The following is a 20,908-nucleotide window of genomic DNA, read 5'->3' as shown; positions in this document are numbered from 1 at the left end:
GTTAATAACTATCATTTCGTTTCGTTCGCGTTATCGTTCGACTGCTCGTTCTCCAATATCTTTATCCTCTTAAGTAATAAACGAGAAACGTGTTACAAAAATCGTGTGTTGAGCGAAACAAGAAAAAAAAAAAATGTAACGCGAGGAGAAGAAGGTTCGAAGCTATGGTTATTTCAACCGTATCCCTTCGTTCGTTGTAATAATTAGTATCGATCGTTGGTAGAAGAACGGTGTAATACCGGTGCGTGAAGGCACGTGCTATCTTGGCCTCGCGCCAACTTGCCGCCTCTAGTCGCGCGGGTGTAGATACCGCTCGATGTTTGTTCGGGAAAAAAAGAAGGAAAAAAAAAAGGAGGGGGGAAAAAGTGCGGGGACCGAAGCGAGGGGAGGGGGAGGAAAGGAAGAAGGTGTAAGAGCGAGGGTTTGGTCGTTGAATCGGCTCGTTGTTACCTTCCCTGCCCCGTCGTGCTTTTTCCTTTCCTCTTTTTTTATCTCCACCTCTCTCTCTCTCTCTCTTCTTTCCCCCGGTTTTTCTTTCGACCTCTCTCTCTCTCTCTCTTTCCAACCATTTGCTCAACCGTAAACGCGTCTCCTTTCATTTCTCAGCAGGAAACGCGGCTATCTGTCGGAGCTATCTCGTAAAACGGAATACACACGAATGCTTCGAATCGGAAGACTTTTTCGGTGGAACACGCTAAAAAGATTTCGTCACTTCTCGCTTTGACGGATCCATACTATCGCGCGGAACAAGATCTTCGTAACAGAAGAATGAAGTTCGTATAAAATTCGACGAATCTTCGATGCTGTTGAATTTGACAGTCATCGTTGTGTACGGATTGTATATTATTAATAATAATAAAGTGTTTGCTCGTTATCGATTTTTTTATTATTTGTACTCGACTGGAACGGGCTGAAATATATCGTATAAACGATCGATCACGAATTATTTATTTATATTTGGATAAAAAATTCGAATTCGTTCTCGACGATTAATTAACCTGGTTTAATCGATCCCTCCCTGATCAACCAATTTATCAAGCAAACGAGCGTACGTTAAATGAGATACGATCGTTCAATATTTTCCAAGTTGATAAAGTTTTACGAAATTTTTTAATCTTTTTCTCGTGTTTAACGTTAATCAATTTTAATAAAAAAGAAAATGTTTTTTAAAATACACGTTAAATAATTATGGCTACCATTATCAAAACGCGAATGTAAACAGTTTAAAGCGTAATAATAGTTTCAAGATTCTATAACACTTTGTTAAAACTACTAGTTTTAAGCAACAACACGAGAATAACGAGAACGATAAGTAGACGGTGAAAATATTAAAGTATTAAATACCTTTCAGCTATCCTTTACATTCCTTTAATATTCATGCCGATGATTGCCTCAGATTACATGTAATTTCTGTATCAAAAAGATACGATACGAATCACTGCCCCTAGCTATAAATAGTTTATGCAAATTACCCCTATATAGCATCGTGTGCCCCCTCGTAAAATCATTAAAGGAACGGAGTATTAAGATATCCATGATTTTTCTCTTCTCTCTCTCTCTCTCTCTCTTTATCAACAATTTCCTCCCCTCTCGCGTGCCGTTTCACTTTCACGTTGGTTTATTCGCGTTGGAAAAGTTATTCCCAACGACAAATCGATACGAAAATCGTATGTACGACGGAGCGAAAAACCTCGCCTCGCTCGAAAAACCTCGCATTATGCAAATTCCAAAGGAATTCCCGGCCCATTCCCTCCCTTCCCGCCATTTGAAAAATTTCTTCAGAATCCTTCTCTCGTGAAATTGAAATTTCAGCCCGTCCAAGGTCTCGCGATCCCCCACCCCCTCCCGCCTCTCCTCGACATTAGCGGATCCCCCCCCCCTCCTCCATTCTGCTACCGCCACCGTCCGTGAGATGGCATTCGTGACGATCGTTCCAGTCTCGTGCCGTTTCCAGTCCTCTTCCAGAAATTAGTAAATCCCACACGCAGTAAACTGCGCAAGCTGTTCAACCGGCGCGCCGCGCCGCGGCGCAGCGCTTCGTGCCTCCCCCCCCCCACCACTCTAGTCGATGCATCGGGAATAAGAAACGCCGTGTACGCTTCGCAGTACGCCCACGCGCGCTTTATCTCTATCTCCCTATAAAGGGAGAGAGAGAGATACTCGATTCTTCGCAAATATTGGTATATCTGGCGAACGGTAACGTTGTAACGAGCGCCGCCACGCGGTTTCTTTCACGCTACTGGGATTATTTTTAAATATACGTATACGTATCTCAGTTTTATTTAGTCATTTATTTTTATACACACGTATTAAATTGTATTTCGTCAGACTTCGAAATTATTTATATTTGTATGTATATATTTAGGGGAAGGGGAAAGAATGTAGGATTTATCTGGTTGGATCGGAGTCACGATTTCACGGAGTGGCCGGCGTTTCCCCCTTATCTCCGTTTCTTCCTTCCCTGATCCCCGAACGCTACGACACCTTGCCACGCGCCATCCAAATACACGGCGGAGTTTCTCTTATCTTTTTGCGCAAACGTTCCTCTTTCACGCGTATCTGCGTCAATTTTCGTGTCTCGTATCGCGCCGTCCCTCTCCTCCACGCGATTATTCGCGATTAAAAAATGAAGTAATGAAATGGAATATCGAATAACGTTGGGGAAATATCGAAAGGTATGATCGAGTTATTTTCCTTGCGATTGCGTACATTATTCTCGGCGATGAGAAACGTTGAGTTTGTAAAATAATGAATATAAATGAGGATCCATTGAGGAAAAATTGAAAGTAAAAAATTCAAGATTGAATTAATAAAATACTGAAATCGAACGTAGCTTCGATTCAACAGATTCTCAGGGAAAATTAAAATACGAATTGCGATTTGTGAATTATTTTCAGTGATGAATTTGTAAAAATAAATTTTCAATGCTGAGGAAAATTGAAAGCTGTGGCTTAAAAATTTTATTGTCGATTTCCCGATACGTGAATTATTTTCAATGATGAAAATGAATTAATAAAATAATGAAATGAAGTATAAGTATCCAAAAATTAGAAGCTATGGTTTAAGATGAAACGTTGAATTAGTAAATTAATGAAATGAAATATAGTGGTTCATTGGTAAAAAAAAAAAAAAATGTATAAAATAGTAAAGAAAAAATCGAAAGATAATGATTATGATTTAAAATGAAACGTTGAATTAATAAACGTTAATAAATTAATGAAATGAAATATAAATGTCCAATGCTTGAAAAGTATTCAAAAATTGAAAGCTATGGTTTAGGATGAAACGTTGAATTAATAAATTAATGAAATGAAATATAGTGATTCATTGGTAAAAAAAAAAAAAATGTATAAAATAGTAAAAAATCGAAAGATGATGATTATGATTTAAAATGAAACGTTGAATTAATAAACGTTAATAAATTAATGAAATGAAATATAAATGTCCAATGCTTGAAAAGTATTCAAAAATTGAAAGCTATGGTTTAGGATGAAACGTTGAATTAATAAATTAATGAAATGAAATATAGTGATTCATTGGTAAAAAAAAAAAAAAATGTATAAAATAGTAAAGAAAAAATCGAAAGATAATGATTATGATTTAAAATGAAACGTTGAATTAATAAACGTTAATAAATTAATGAAATGAAATATAAATGTCCAATGCTTGAAAAGTATTCAAAAATTGAAAGCTATGGTTTAGGATGAAACGTTGAATTAATAAATTAATGAAATGAAATATAGTGATTCATTGGTAAAAAAAAAAAAATGTATAAAATAGTAAAAAATCGAAAGATGATGATTATGATTTAAAATGAAACGTTGAATTAATAAACATTAATAAATTAATGAAATGAAATATAAATGTCCAATGCTTGAAAAGTATTCAAAAATTGAAAGCTATGGTTTAGGATGAAACGTTGAATTAATAAATTAATGAAATTAAATATAGTGGTTCATTGAAAAAAAATTGAAAGGTATGATTTAAGATGAAACGTTGAATTAATAAATTAATGAAATGAAATATAGTGGTTCATTGATAAAAAAAAAAAATGTATAAAATAGTAAAGAAAAAATCGAAAGATGATGATTATGATTTAAAATGAAAAATTTAAATGAATTTTGAATTAATAAACGTTAATAAATTAATGAAATGAAATATAAATATCCAATGCTTGAAAAGTATTCAAAAATTGAAAACTATGGTTTAAGATGAAACGTTGAATTAATAAAATAATAAAATGAAATATAAATGTCCAATGTTTAAAAGATATTCAAAAAATTGAAAGCTATGGTTTAACATTGAATTAATAAAATAATGAAACGAAATAATGTGTCCAACGTTGAGAAAAAATCGAAAAGTATGATTTAAGATGAAACGTTGAATTAATAAAATAATAAAATTAAATATAGTAGTTCAATGGTGAGAAAAAATCGAAAGGTATGATTTAAGATGAAACGTTGAATTAATAAAATAATAAAATGATATATAAGTGTCCAATGCTTGAAAAGTATCAAAAAATCAAAAGGTATGATTTAAGATGAAAGGTTGAACTAATAAAATAATGAAACGAAGTAATAAGTATCAAACATTGAGGAAAAAAGTATTTAAGATGAAACGTTGAATTAATAAAATAATCGACATCGAACATGTTCAGTAACAAGGAAAAATTGAAAGATACGATTTAAGATAAAACGTTATAAACGAATAAATAAAATAATCGACATGGAACGTACATGTTCAATGACAAGGAAAAATTGAAAGATACGATTTAAGATGAAACGTTGAATTAATAAAATAATAACATCGAATATACGTGTTCAATGATAAGGAAAAATCGAAGAGTACGATTTAAGATTAATAAAATAATTACATCGCGATATGAATGTCAAACATTAAGAATAAAATTGAAAAATATATATATATATACGTTTAGACTAAGACGTTTCGAATCGATTAATAAAATAACGGAAATATCGAATGCGCGCGAAAATCAAGAAATCGTTAATATATGCGAATTATTATTATCACCGATTGGTAAAACGTAAACTAATTTAGACCGATTAGACGAATTCGATACACCTACGATTATTATTACGCTCCTCACCCCACACGCGCATGCGTATCAACGCGAGAGATTTGATTAACAATCCAGGAACGTTCCATTTATTACACGTTCGTGTGCCGCATTTGAAACCTTCCCCCACCCTCTTCCCTCTTCCCCTCCCCTCCCGCCGCGCAGCCTTCCTCTGCTCTCCTCCCCCCTCCCCTAATCTCTCATTAATACGAGAGTTCGCCGCCGAGGACGCGTGTCGCAGCGGAATTTCAATCGATACCACGATCGAAACTATCTTTCCCGAACGCCGTATGTATTCGTCGTGTATAATAACTGTGTACAATGTGCTGAGAGCAAATGTTGGACAAACTGTTCCACGATGCTATCGACGAAATCTGACGATCGAGTCGAGTCGAGGAAAGAGAGAGAGAGAGAGGAGAAAGGGAGAGAGAAAGAGAGAGAGATTTCCATAATTCCGAGGAAAAGGAGGGTTTCCACGAGGGGTGTACGAGAGAAGGAAAGACAGATGGGATGGGAGAGGAGGAAAGAGAGAAAAGGAGGCGGCGCAGTGTTTTGGTATTCCCGTCGCGATAGCTTGGAGGGAATCCGTGTTCTTTTTTTCGCAGAGAAGAGAAACTTTGCATATCTGGCCGGCTGTCGACAGGGGCTGGACGTTAATCGTCTAATCTCGGTGCACGAGAGCTCGAGGGGAGGGAGGGAGGGAGGCACGCGCGAGAAATTATTTATTTGCGTCTGGGTTTACGAGGGCCCCGAAGGAGGCGAGGAGCCGTTCGAGGGCCAGGGAGCCTCGAGAACTTACCTCGAATAACGAAGCGGCTTTATTCGCGCCGTACCCCCTCCTCGAGATTCCTTTTTCTTCCTCTGCCAATAGAAAGCGGAATCGTTGTTTTGGGAAAAGAGATTCGGGAAACGACGCGCCCTCTTCGAGTTGAATCGGTGAAAATAGCGATAACGGAATGTCCAACGAGGAAAGATTGAAAGGTGTAGGATGAAACGTAGAATCGATAAAATAATGTGAGATAGAATATTGAGAAGAAAGATAGTTTAAGGATAAAATTTGAGAATTAATGAAATGGAATATAAAGCAATGAGAAAAAAATAGGAAAGAAATAATGAAATCGAAGGTGGATGGATTCGTGAGAATTATTCTCATCGACGAAACATCGAATAATGTATTCTTATATAAATTAAGAATACAATATCGTGAACGGAATGTAGATTTTTCAAATTTCAAAGCTGGTGAAATTTTTCCAGGTATACGGGGTTTCACTTTCAACGAAGTGACAGCTCCTTCGCTCCTGTGGGAAAATATTAAAATTTTCGGACCCATCTCCGCCTTTTCACTATTCATCCTTCTTTACGCTTCGCGAAAAATCCTGGAATTTCCCACGATAGATACTTCTTGGTCCCAATAATAAAAGTATCTTAAAATAAATGTATCTCGAATAGAAATATTTCGTTAGACGGCAAACCCAATTTTGTGGCCAGGGAGATATCTCGTTTTATTGTCTTTTTTGTCTCGACGACTCGAGAAAGTAAACAAACACTCGAAGCAATAATCGACAAAAAAGGTCAGTTCGTCGACAGAGTTTAAGTAAAGTAAATAATAATCGATCGATTTAATTTTATTTATATAATAAATAATAGTTAAAATGTTAAAAAAGTTGTTACAAATATTAAAAATATATGTACAAGAAATGCATAGTAATATTTTAATACTTTCGACGTTTTCTCGACTCGATCGACGACTCGAGCAATAAAAAAAAAACACGCGAGGCAATAAAAGGAGAAGGCGAGAAGAAATTGCCGACAAAAAAGCGTGTAAAGTCTGTTCGTCGAATGGAATAAGAAGCGAAACCAACTGTAACTGCAAATTATTCAAGTAAACAATGAACAATCGAGTTAATTTTATTTATATAATAAATAATAGTTGAAATGTAAAAAAAAGCCTACAAAATGAACAAATGTATAAGGAATATATAGTAATATTTAAGAATAATTTACTCAATTTTAGTTAAAAAGCGCACGGTATACGCGTGGTATACTTTTTTTTTTTTTTACAGCCCACAAAACTATGCGGCACCTGGAAGCGCGTTGGGCGAGCAGAGATGTACGCAACGTCGATATAATAAAGTAATGCGCGTCTCTTATGAAGGAAACGTTGAAAGGAATAAAAGAAAAATGTTTTTTTTAACCGCTAAATAAACAGCAGCCGTAAAAGTTTTAACACCCTTTAGCGGGAAAGAAGGCTTTTCCAAATAGGATAGGAAGGATTTATGGAAAAACAAAGATGGATCTATCAATAGGATTCAGCTGTTTCTAACGGAAACGTATCAAATTTTCTTCGCCCCTCCCCCCTTCACTCCTCCCTTGCCACACTCCTCTCTCGAGTGGTCGCGCTTTTGCTCGCCTCATCTCAAATTGTTACGTCACAGCTCGCCTTCCTGTCAAAACTCGATCTTCCTTTACCTGGTCTCTCTCTCTCTCCTTTACCGACCGAGAGAGATTCCGATCAAAGAACCGCGTACCTTCGGAAAAAAAAAAGAGAAAAAAAAGAAAGAAAAACGCGCTTTTTTTCTTTCAACGCGGTTCATCCCTTTCTGAAATTTTATATTCCCCTCCTATATCGTTCTCCTTTCCTTCTCTCCCTTTCTTTTCTTTTCTTTTCCTTTTCTCCTCCGCCTCGAGGACAGTTTTTTACGCGCACTTTTTCTTCCTTACGATAAATCGATAAAAAAACGCGTCGATAAAACGCGTGAATTTCTCGTACGAGGCGAGGCCAAATTTTTATTATTATTCTTGTCGTTGTTATTTCTCTTAAAAGAAAAAACGAAAAATGAGCTAGAAGGCAAGGAAAGCAACGAATTTGATCGCTTCTTCTCTTTTTCTTCAGCCGACAAAGGTCGAAAACAAGGGGGAGGCGAGAAGATAAAATATACAAAACGGGTTTACATTAAAAAATTCTTCACTCTCGTGAAGAAAATTCTCGGCAGGAGGTCTCGGATGGGGTGAAAGTAATTAATGCACAGCTCGTCTCTTTTCTTCTCTTTTTTTTCAATATTCGTTGTGGAAGCTCGACCGGATACCGCGAGCCAAGGTTACGTTACTCTTTCTCTCACCAGGGGGGGAGGAGAAGGAGGAGGAGGAGGAGGATCTCGTAATCCAGTTTTCCAACGGGAAAACGAGCGGAGCGATGAATAATTAGGCGCCACGCTTCCAATAATAATATTCTTTTCAACCGGGCCGAATAGAATTCTTGAAAGGCCCGATTGATTTTCGGTCGTTAATGAGCTTAAGCAGCCTCGAACAGTTTAATATACGCTCGAATACCGTCCCTCGTCTAAATGTTATTTATATATTTATATTAATGAAATGTAATTCCGTCACGATATATTTTTAAATACGTGTAAAAAAATTAATAATTAATTTAAATAGTGGAAATAATGGAAAAAAAATTCAATAATAAAACTATATAAAATTTAAATATTTGCTCGATTGATTTTTCGATTCAAGCCATGGAAAAATTTAATTTATATAATTAATCGAATACCGTGTTTCGTCTAAATGTTATTTATATATTATTTATATATTTATTAATGAAACGTAATTCTATCACGATATATTTTTAAATACGTGTAAAAAAAATCAATAATTAATTTAAATAGTGGAAATAATGGAAAAAAAAATTCAATAATAAAACTATATAAAATTTAAATATTTTCTCGATTAATTTTTCGATTCAAGCCATCGAAGAATTTAATTTATATTCATCGAATATCGTGCTTCGTTTAATTTTTATTTATATATTATTTATATATTTATTAATGAAACGTAATTCCGTCACGATATTTTTTAATACGTGTAAAAAAAATTAATAATTAATTTAAATAGTGGAAATAGTGAAAAAAAATTCAATAATAAAAACTATAAAATTTTTTTTGAAATTTAAATATTTGCTCGATTGATTTTTCGATTCAAGCCATCGAAGAATTTAATTTATATTCATCGAATACCGTGCTTCGTTTAATTTTTATTTATATATTATTTATATATTTATTAACGAAATTTTTAAATTTTATTTTTAAATACCTATGAAAGAAAATTAATAATTAATTTAAATAGTGGAAATAGTGGAAAAAAAATTCAATAATAAAAACTATAAAATTTTTTTTTAAATTTAAATATTTGCTCGATTGATTTTTCGGTCCAAGATTTCCATCCAAGAATTTAATTTATATTCATCGAATACCGTGTTTTTATTGTTATTTATATATTATTTATATATTTATTAATGAAACGTAATTTCGCCTGCCTGTCACGATATATTTTTAAGTATCTGTGAAAGAAAATTAATAAGGTAATAATTAATTTAAATAGTGGAAAAAATTCAATAATAAAACTACAATATAAAATCGCTTGTGAAGTTTAAAAAATTTGGTCGATTGATTTTTTGGACTAAAATTCTTCGTCTAAATTTTATTTATAAATTATTTATATATTTATTAAGGAAACGTAATTCCGTCACGATATATTTTTAAATACTTGTGAAAGAAAATTAATAATTAATTTTAACAATAATCTTTAATCTATAAAATCTATAAAATCTTTTTTGAAATTTAAATATTTGCTCGATTGATTTTTTGGACTAAAATTCTTCGTCTAAATGTTATTTATAAATTATTTATATTATTAACGAAATTCCGCCTGGCCGTCACGATATATTTTTAAGAAAAATGAACGAAAATTAACAAGGTACCAACTCAAAAAAATAAAATAACAGAAACAATAATAAAATAAATAATTACGTGATTTTTGAAATCGATTTTAAATATTCGATAGATTTTTCGATCGTTAATAACCGAAATCATCTCAAATAATTATCTAAATGTTATTATTAAGCGTATTGGAAACAATAAATGAACGCAATAATTTGACCGAATTCCTTTTTCAACGAAAAAATTCCGTCGCGATATATTTTTAAACACATGTAAAAAAAATGTTACAAATATTCCTAACATTTGTATCTATAACTTATTTCAATAGAACAGCCCGTTTCGAAACGCGTATGCTTTTCGTTCAAGGAGGAACGATGCGTAGAATGTCGAAATCGAACACGGATTTCCGCTGGCTCATCGTCCGAGGGATGAAAAATGCCTCGGTCATTTTACCTCGATCCTCGGCTGGATATCTCTCGAAAACGTCGATCCGTCGAACGATTCCATTTAGAGCGGAGACGTGGGTGCCCGGGCCACCTGGGCCAACCCTTTCGCGACCCGCACGATTGTGAAGGTTTCGAATTCTGAGGCCCGATCAATGGGATCGCATCTCCGCAGACGAGAACGCGAGGAAAGCCAGCCGTGGTGAAAGGGGAATCACAAATCGTGGCGAATTCTATTCACGCATTTTCTCTTTTTTTTTTCCACGCCACTGTTGTGGTCTCGAATTTTTGGAAAAGAGAAAAAAAAAAGACAGAGAAAATTACGTAAGACGCAACGTTCGAGAAAATAAGTTTCTAATTTTCAAAGGGAAACCGACGTTGCACCTTTTCGGTGGTATCGATTTCGATCGAGGCTATACAATGGATTCAAATACGCGAATATTGCTGCTAACGTGCGGTTGTTTATCCCCGTTGGTCAATACGCACGGTTGTCTTATCGGCCGCTTTTAAAGTTCGAGCCTCGGAAAATCTTTTAATCCCGTAGAAATTTTCTTCGTCGGTTGCCAACCGCGCCACGGCGTAAGTAAGATGGAAACAGAGGTTTGAGTTTCGGTTACGGTAACGCGATACCTTTTTGTATTGGGTAGCGCAAGCGGTAAAATTATTCGGGGAAGAGTATAGATTTGTAACGTGTCCGCTTCTCTTTAAGCATTTAAAACGATACCGGATAAGTAACATTTTCCTTTATCTCGTATTAATTACGTTTCGAAGGACGAGAAGAATTTTTAACTCATGCGCGCACGCTTGTAAAAATACGTACGTAATACCATCAGAGATACGAAGGTGCGTAGTGTATTGCTGTTGGAGGCCGGGGAATTTTTTGATGCTTGTTTCGGTGAAAGCAGAGCGTATAAAGAGTACGTAAAAGACCTTTATTACCTTTTCGAACGAAAAAAAGAAAAAAAAAGAAAAAAAAAAGAAGGAATATGGGGAAAAAGTTCTTTACGAAAGCGTTTTCGGCCAATGAAACGATGAGTTATGGATAAAAATTTATCGACGCGGTCATGCGCGACACGCTACATTTACGCAACCCGGTCGGTCAAGTCGTTCGAACGTTCGAGAGACAAGTATCGAGTAAATATAATTTCTAAACGAATCGGATTCCGCGATAAAGTTTGAGGAGGAGGGGAGGGGGAAAGTAACGCAGGCCTTCGTCAACGTCTTGCTTAACAAACCGACTAATGTAATGTAAGTAAGAAGGGAGAGAGACCAGTTCTTGAATATTTTACGCGTAAGGCAGGCAGCTGCCAGGGAAGATCGGATCGCTTTCAAATTATCCGGGCGACTTGCCACGAGTGCCCCCGCGCCTTCTTGCTGCGCACACGAGCTCGCGCATGCGCAACGCTGTATCCCTGATCCTCGTGTAAAAGAGAGCAATCGAACGGAGGAGAATACGGCCGAACCTTTCCTCACTTTTATCTTTTTGCCACGAAATTGTGGCCAACCATCGAGGACACTTTACCCGAGCGCGCTTCTCTCACGAGCGCATTTTCTCGTTTTTCCTTTTTCTCCTTCCCCCTCCCCCCTCCTCTTTTTAACACCGTTTCTTCGCTCGGTATTCGGAATAGGCCCATAATCCCTGCCATACGAGATTATTCTCCTTCTCGATCGATCGTTTTCGAATCACCCGGTACGTACACATCAATATACATTAATTCATTGAAATTGCAATAACGACGATACACGTGCCGTCCGTATTTATCGACGATACTTAAGTTTTTTCGAAACGCGCGTAAGGTGCACCGATAAGATCTTTATGATCTCTCGCTGTCGAATCGTAAGAGCTGTGCATCGTAAACGCAACGACGCAGTTCTCTCGCGCGTAATATTTTACACCAGTTCCAAATTTAAAATTAATTTAATCTATATACAATTTTTTAATCTAATCGTACATACATATACATGTACATTTCTTCAACAAAAAGAGTCGAAAATTTCATAAAAAAAACTTTTCTAAATTTCTGATCCGACCGATTTTTTTTTTTTTTAAGGGTACAGGAACGAATAGGAAAAGGAATGTTACTAATAGTCGTTTCGGCTCGTTTAACGCGTAGCCCCGTGACAAAGATGATGCAGAAATTTCTATACGAAACTTAACGAGGGTATTAAATATGGGAATCGCCGCATCATTATCATCCCATGACTAGACGGAAAAAAATAAACGATTTATTATTTTTTTTTTCTTTCTTTCGGGAAAAAAGTCAGTCACTACTGAGAAGGTATATAAAGTATATAACCTTTTATAACGCATCTCGGGTATAGCGTGTTATAGCGTTATACTTTTTTCCGAGAAATTCGTTTCTCGTTTGATGCATAGGTGGCGATGCTCCTCTCTTGTCGTTCCCAGCCTTTGCATAATTTTTAGCCAGGTAAATGATATTGCAGCGTGCCACGAAGAAACATTGTTACACGAAGAATTCCTTCTCTTCGTCTTTTTTTTCTTTTTTTTTTTTTTTATCGAGGATCCACCGAGGCAGCACCACCTACCATTTGCATGATATAGTAATTACGGCCAAAGATGCTAAAAAACGACGCTAAAATTCAAAAGCTGTGTTTATACGGCTTGCACGGTTATCTTTTAACCATTACGCGTATAATGTTACGCGCGTACACCAAAACCAAAATGCCTCCTCTTTTTTAATCTTTTTTAATCTTCGTAACGTTCGTGTCGTGAGTAAACAAAGATAAATTAATATTTCGAGTATTTTTAAAAAAAATAATTCATCTCCTTTCTTTCTTTCCCGCAATAACTTGGCCTCAACTCAGCCATGCAAATGTACGAAAAAAACAAAGTTGCAAAGAGGAATTCGAAGAAGGAAAAAACAACAGACGAAAAAGTAATAACGTACACACACGCGCACACATATACTTTCACTTTTACATCTCATACAGATTAAGATTTAATTAAACAAACTTTCTCTTATATTATTAAAACGAAATTCAACGTAACGTCAGCAGGATCATCGCTATTTAACTTGGACGAAAATTCAAGTTCAACGTTGCCAACAAACTCGTCGAATCATCCGAGTAACAGCGGCCTCGCGGCACGGTCACGGCTCCTCTCCGTTTTTCTCTTTTTCTGGAAAGTGCAAACCGTTAGATAAGGCTTCTTTCCACGGTTATAATTAATAACGGTAAAACGGTTTTTTTTCCTATATCCCACACACACATACACATATATATATATAAATATATCGAAACCGTGATCGCGTTGAGTTTTTGCATCGCCAGTGTCGTAGCACCGTTTACGTTGCCCCGAGCGTTTTTTTGCACGACGTAATCTACATGGGACACCCTCGAGGGACCGAGATAATTATCGAGATGAAAAACGCAGCTTCGAGAAAGTTGTCGTGCACCGAGCCACGTGCCTCGCATGAGATAATGAAAGGTGTCGCTCCTCGGCTTTTCCCCCGTGCCGAATTTCGCGTTCCTCCCGCCTCCCCCACCACCGCTACGAATTCACGGACGGACAGACGGACGGACGCACGGATGGACGGACGGACGGACGGAGTCTCCGCTACGAAATTGGAAGGAGGCGATGTGTGCGCATGCGCGTGTGTGTATTTTATATATATATATATATGCGCATGCGCGTGTGTGTATTTTATATATATATGCGCATGCGCGTGTGTGTATTTTATATATATATATATATGCGCATGCGCGTGTGTGTATTTTATATATATATATGCGCATGCGCGTGTGTGTATTTTATATATATATATATATATGCGCATGCGCGTGTGTATATATATATATATATATATAACGGCGTAACACGGTGCAAGGCGAAGCGTGTACACATCCGTGTACCGTAACATTATTATTAACCCAATAATAGACGCGCCACGAGAAATTACACGAATTAATGTCTCGTTTTTGGGGCATATGTCTCGTCTTAAAAAAAAAAAAAAAGAAAATGTATAACGCTCGATTCTTAATTGGATCCAGGAAATGAAGTTATCTGATGTATCCGTTCGGGGAAGTGTATCTCGTAAAAATTTATCCTAAGTCCTCTCTCTCTCTCTCTCTCCCTCGTTATTTTTCTCTCCTTTTTTTCACGTCCTACAATTATGGTAAAATTCAGGTCTTGTACTTTCACGGCTTGAAAAAGTTATGTTGCAAATTGTATCTCTTTCCTTATTTTTTTTTTCTTCTTGCACGATGAATTTCATTTACCGCAGGAATATTATTACGAGCGCCGCATGCGTAAAAAAGTATCGAGAATGATAAAAAGCGTTCGTGAAAATTGGTAAGAAAGAAAAAAAAAAAGTTTCAACATTTGCGTTATTAGTTATTCGTTTTTATTAAATAAGATTGTAATAAAAGGGGGCAGCTGTGTGCGCACAGGCGGTTGTATATTTTAATTTCTAGCACGTAACTCCTTCGATCGGTTATAATAATAATGCGTTAATTATGCGCAGTAGTATTTATCGAGGATTAATCGGCCTTTGTTAAAGGGAATTTCATTAGATCGATAATTACGAGCTCGATAATTCGTCACGCGTTTGACTTTAATCATTCTTTTAAAAAGAAGAAGAATTAAAAAAATATAAAACCGATAAATAACGAGGAAAGAGAGAAATATATATATATATATATCAATTTATACGAGTAACACGAGTCCCTTCGTTACGGATAATTTTCTGCATAAATTAACCGACCAACAATATCTTATTGAAACCCGTTGATGAAACGACTTACGGTACCATGTAATGGGATAAATAAGTAAAGAAGGAGAGCCACGCGTCTCGGCCCCACGAAATCTCGAGAGATTAATTATCGAATCCTCCCTCCCCCCCTCCAGAGTAATTATCAATTAACCAAACGTTGCGAGCCAAGCCTTTTTCTTCCTTCCTCCTCCCTGCAACATCGCATTATTTTTCTTTTTCTTTTTCTTTTTTTTTTCGCATACAATTTCGGAAGGCGTGCCCGCGGCTGCCTCCATCCGCCGCTGCTGGTCATCCTTCCCGCGCCGCGCCACGCCGCGCAGCCGCTTCCCTCGTGATTGTACCGCGGAGTAATCGAGGTCGACTTTCCTTCCCGAAACATCGGCGATCGAGTTGCGCGTTTAAAAAAAAGAGGAGGTAGCTCTGGCTGGCGACGCACGCGCGCTTGCCTCGATCCGCGCAACGTTCTACGTGGGCCGATAATTAACAGCGTCGTCCGCGATATTACGGGCTTTAAGATCGTTCCACGATCTCGTGCTCTTTTTTCTTTCTTTTCTTTTTTTATTTATTCAATAAAATTGTATTCGCGATACGACGATTTGTGAGAATTTTGACTATTTTTTACATCGTTTTTCTTTTTTATTTATTCGACAAAATTGTATTCACGATACGACGATTTGTGAGAATTTTGACTATTTTTCAAATCGTTCTTTCTTTCTTTATTTTTTATTTTTTTTATTTATTCGACAAAATTGTATTCACGATACGACGATTTATGAGAATTTTGACTATTCTTCAAATTGTTCTTTCTTTCTTTCGTTTCTTTTTTTTTTATTTATTCGACAAAATTGTATTCACGATACGACGATTTGTGAGAATTTTGACTATTTTTCAAATCGTTCTTTCTTTCTTTATTTTTTATTTTTTTTATTTATTCGACAAAATTGTATTCATGATTTTTATGAGAATTTTGACTATCCTTGACGATATTACGAATTTTAAAATTTTTAAATTTCTTTCAAATCGTTCTTTCTTTCTTTCTTTTTTTTTTTTTTAATTTTTATTTATTCGACAAAATTGTATTCATAACAATTTATGAGAATTTTAATTATTTTTTACGATATTACGACTTTTAAAATTTTTAAATTTCTTTCAAATCCTTTTTTCTTTCTTTTTTTTTTTTTTATTTATTCGAAAAAATTGTATTCACGATACGATAATTTATGCGAGTCTTGACTTGATATTATGAGTTTTAAGATTATTCTTCGATCTCGGGGAATATTTCTTTCAAATCTTTCTTTTTTTTTTTTTTATTTGAAAAAATTGTATTCGCGATACGACAACTTATGAGAGTCTTGACTATTGTTGACAATATTGTAACTTTTAAGTTTATTTTATGATCTTGCGCGATCTTTTTTTTTTTATTTATTATTTGAAAAAATAATAAAACAATATGACAACTTATGAGAATTATTACGAATTAAGATTATTTTAAGATTTAGTGGAATATTTCTTTCAAATCTTTTTTTTTTTTTTTATTTGTTTGTTTGAAAAAATTGTATTCACGATATGAGAGTTTTGACTATTGTTGACAATATTATAACTTTTAAATTTATTTTATGATTTTGCGCGATCTTTAATCTTTTTTTTATTTATTATTTGAAAAAATTAATAAAATGATTGAAAATTATTTAAAATTTTGAAAATTATTGGTATATGAAAATTTATTACAACTTTTAAGATTATTTTATAATTTTACGCGATAATCTTCAAATCTTTTTTTTTTTTTTTATTTATTATTTTAAAAAAATTGTAAAACGATACGACGACTAACGCGACCGATGTAAATTTTGAAAAGGGAAGGCATTCGGACGAGCACCTACTTCTGACAGTTGAGAACTCCGGAAGCGGGTCAATCGAAGAACTTGAAATCTCTGTTGGGAAGAATCAAAGGACCGCCGACAATTTTCAAGATCCGTTCTTACATGCAACAGTCTCTCTCTTCCGTTCTCCTCTCTCTCTTGTCACGAGCAACTTGTTAAAAAAAAAAAAAAAAAAAAAAAAAACCTCGATTACCTGCTTTGAAGAAACTTGACGTGAAAATGAAAGTCTTTCTTCCCGAAGACCACTTTTCATTTTCGAACCTTTGATTATATATATATATATCTTCGAAAAAGAAAAAAAAAAAAAAAGAAATCGAGAGATAAGTTTATTATAAGAGATTTCTCGCATCCGGTATTTCTTTTTTCCTTTTCTCACAAATTTTCTTCTATGAAAAAATCCTGTAATCATATTCCCATACAAATGTAGATATAAATATATAAATAACATATTCGATCGAAAGGAAGGGGAAGAAATCGCGATAAAAAAAAAAATTGGTCATAACGGTGCTCCGCTCAACAGCTCAACTCCCCTCGATCGTAGTGTGCATGAAACGACCATTCTCGCGACTCCCCTCCCCCCTCCTCCGCTCCCCCCTCTTTTTAAAACTACGTCAACGCTCCACGACAGGGGAAGAAAAATATTCGTACAGGTATGATGCATAATTACGCGGTGATCAGTTTCTCTCTTTTCTTTTTTCTATCGGCCATTTCTTCCTACCTTCGATCAACAACAACGTTGCCAAAAGCATTTGCATATATATACTCGAGGGGAGTAGCAGCGATCTACCTATCCACCATCGAATTCCGTCCGACCGACCGACGACACGTAGTGTTCACGCGTGCGCACTCGTCTCGAGAATGTTCGAAATTCCCTCTCCCTTCTCCCCGCCGCGCGCGTAATTTGTTCCCCGCTTAATCTCGAATAAATGGAATAGCGTGGATTTCGCGAATTTCTTTTTCTTGTTTCTCTCTCTCTCTCTCGCGACGTTCCCTTCAATCGAAACGAGGCGGAAGGTTTTCTTTCTTTTTTCTTTTTTTTTTCCTTTTTGCGCATGTAAATCAAAGTGTGGACCCCTGTGATTACGCGCGCGAAACCGATCGTTTCCGTTGAAAACGCGTTAAACACGTGTCAATACCGGCCCTCCTCTCTCCTCTTCCCCCTCCACGTCAAAAATTATACCCCTTAATGCTCGCTTATCGTTAAGAAAGGATACCACAATATTTAAGGGGTTTAGAGTTTTTGAGGGAAGCACACGTGTCGTGAGAAATATATATATATATATACGAGGTATTCGATCTCCTTTTCTTCTTCGTTCTTTTTTCATGCAAATTTCCTCGTTCGCGTCAATCGAACGCGATGCGTTCATTCAAATACGCGCATTGGACGTTTTGACGTGCAACGTTCAACACGTTTAAAGTATATTCGGGCTTGGTAATGGTCGATGAATATGTTTCATCGTTAACTGTGATTACGTATTCCACGATTCGAAGTCGTCTCAAGAAGAAGACCGTTCCTTTTCTCTTTTTTTTTTTTCCCCTCTTTGTCCTCCTCTCATCCTCGATCGAAGAGACGAAAACGAAATTTCGAGTAGACGCGCAGGTAGATGCCACTCGTGGTGGAAACTCGTCAAGGGATGAAATTCGGGTCGAAAGGGGGGAGGGATCATTGTGAGGCATCATTGTTCACGGTACAACACACGGTAGCCTCGCCCTGAAATGGCATTAAACCTTGATTCCAACTCCGAAATGATTTTAAGAGAGAAAGAGAAAGAGAAACGTAGCTCGACTTAAAAAGCGACCTCTGAAACGCGAGTTATGCGCACCCATGCACGAAACCTTTATACACGGTGTGCGCTAGAAACGAGAAGGTAAAAGCTTATTACACACGATATGAATACAAGTTATTTTCGTTGAATCGAGAATATATCTGATTTTTACTTAAAATTCTTAGCTATTAATTTCGTTTTTATCGTAATCTCGTTTTTTTTCACGACAAGAAACACTAATCGTTTCACGTTCGATCGTAAAGTTCAGTTCGAATTCGATAAATTCAATCTCGCAGCAATTTCTCGAGTTGTTATCCATCACTTTACTTCGATCAATGTCTTTACTTTATCTTCGTCAGTTTCGATTGATTTTTCAGAACGTGATGCATTTTTAATGTCGAAATTGTTGGAACGAAATTTTGAAAAATAACTTTGATTGACACTGGCATACCGTTAACACACTTCCATAGACTTTACGTAACTTTTTTCTTGTCTAAACGTTATTCTTACCTTTTCGATAGTAGAAAAGTAAAATACACCGAGAATGCTCTTTTCGATCTTGCTCATCTTTGCAATCACACGCGAAAAACACAATCGCGCACGAAATCGAACGAATTCTTCTTATAAATAAACCGACGAAACGCGAACGTTCTCGAAATACGTTACAACAACGGTTTAGAACGAAGTTGGCTGTTCGACTAGCAGCGACGCTCGCGTGAGAAAAATTAATACTTTCCGAGCAACGCAATAATTTCTATTCTGGAATGAAGTTGGCTGACAAAACGTTCGACTAGCGACACTCGTGTCGCTAAAACGAAATTACTTTCGTTCCTAGCGACCCAATACAATTCTCGTAATATTTATCGCGAATACTCGATACAAGATTAACTCTTCGTACACCCGTTATATCTGGATCGAGTTTTTCTCGTCCCCGTTCGAAGTTAGAGGGAGAAGAAAAGAAGAAGAAGAAGAAGAAAAAAAAAGAAAGGGAAGACAGAAGAGGATAGAAGGATAGGATAGGCAGGTAGGAAAGTCGTTGAACGATATCGCGTGGAAAAAAAGAAGCGGTGGCCCAAATATCGACGAGGTGATCGACGAGGAGGGTAGGTCAGGCCCAGTGGTGGAAAACTGGCGCGCAGGTAAAACCGTTACCGGCCCGTTTCGATTCGTTCGAAATGGTTTATTATGGGGCACAGAGACTTCTTCTTTTCGGGGCGTAAGTCGTCTCCTCATATCGTTCGTTATCCACGTACAAAATAAGGTCTGGGGATTCGGGGCGAGCCGAGGAGGGTGCTTCGCTCTTCTCTTCAAGGAGGAAGTTTTGAAAAAAAAAAAATTGCAACGACTCGATTCGAACTAGTTCCTCCCTTCTTCTTCTTTTGTCTTCCTCCAGTTTCGAAAAAAACTGATTATTCGAATCCTTGAACCTCTTCTTTCTTCGTTGAGAGAGTTGGATTAATTGAAAAAGTAATTATAGAATAAAATTGCTTTAAAATAATTAAAACGGTCGATTAATCCGAATTTTGAATTTTCTTTTTTATAATAAACTCTGTGCAGAGTTGGGTATTCAATCCAAAAATTGAAAAGTTTTTAACTACGTTAAAAATAATTCGAGCAAAATTGTTATTATGATCGATTGACAATTTTCGTACAATCTTGCCTCTATAATTATTTTCGATTATTATTATATTTTGAACAATTATATTTTAAATTATCGTAATTTCAATTGTTCAATTGTAATTATTTTAATCGATTCGTTTTTTTTATGTAATTATAGGTTGTCTGCCATTGTAATTATTTTCGATTATTATTATGTTTTGAACGATAAATTATCGTAACTTCAATTGTTAAAAATTATTTCAGCCTCGAGGATTTGATAATGAACAACATTTATTTTTAACTATTATAATTAATTTTCATGTGATTTCGATCTTCGAACTTTGCCAATTTACAATTATTTCCGATCGTTATTATTTTCGATGAATAAATTAAAATAACTTTATCGAAGTAACCGTTAAATTTTCCCCATCATTGTTCTAGACGAGCATTCGAGAAGCTTGGAACGATAGAAAAAGAAGTATTTCCAGAGATTTTTCTCACGAGGGACTAAAATTGGCTATTAACCCGTTGAAAAAGTAACCAGTTAAAAAAATCTCGAACAAAGAGATAAAGAATAATATTTATTCGTACAGCTATTGTAATCGATCCGCTTCACGTATAACCTCGCTCGACCAGTCTTTCGTCTTTGAAAAAATTGACCGAATCAATTTTCGAATCTCTTTTCTTTCGCTTAC

At 35.8% G+C, this 20,908-nt stretch overlaps 1 protein-coding gene and 1 long non-coding RNA gene across 7 annotated transcripts in view; one reads left to right on the top strand and one right to left on the bottom strand.

Annotated features, from left to right (window-relative positions):
• Positions 1-7,678, top strand: part of LOC100577017 — a 68,195-nt gene extending 60,517 nt beyond the window's left edge. For 2 of the 5 annotated variants that reach the window (XR_003305411.1, XR_003305407.1), the window contains one exon: positions 607-1,814. The gene's annotated coding sequence lies outside the window, so the exon portion shown is untranslated. Of the gene's footprint in view, positions 1-606; positions 1,817-7,140 lie in introns of those variants that run through there. The other 3 variants (XR_003305412.1, XR_003305408.1, XR_003305409.1) reach the window with 3 other exon arrangements.
• Positions 7,679-13,133: 5,455 nt separating this feature from the next.
• On the bottom strand, positions 13,134-20,032 carry LOC102656022. 2 transcript variants are annotated; one of them, XR_003305487.1, is made up of 2 exons: positions 19,125-20,032; positions 13,134-13,374 (listed from the first exon to the last, which is right to left on the bottom strand). It is a non-coding gene; the product is annotated as an uncharacterized LOC102656022 (long non-coding RNA). The 2 variants fall into 2 exon arrangements; XR_001704517.2 differs by lacking the exon at positions 19,125-20,032 and adding an exon at positions 13,469-13,760.
• Between the last annotated feature and the right edge of the window lie 876 nt (positions 20,033-20,908).

Source organism: Apis mellifera, linkage group LG10 (assembly GCF_003254395.2).
Source record: "Apis mellifera strain DH4 linkage group LG10, Amel_HAv3.1, whole genome shotgun sequence".
Lineage (NCBI taxonomy): Eukaryota > Metazoa > Arthropoda > Insecta > Hymenoptera > Apidae > Apis > Apis mellifera.
This window is presented reverse-complemented; position numbering and strand designations above follow the sequence as displayed.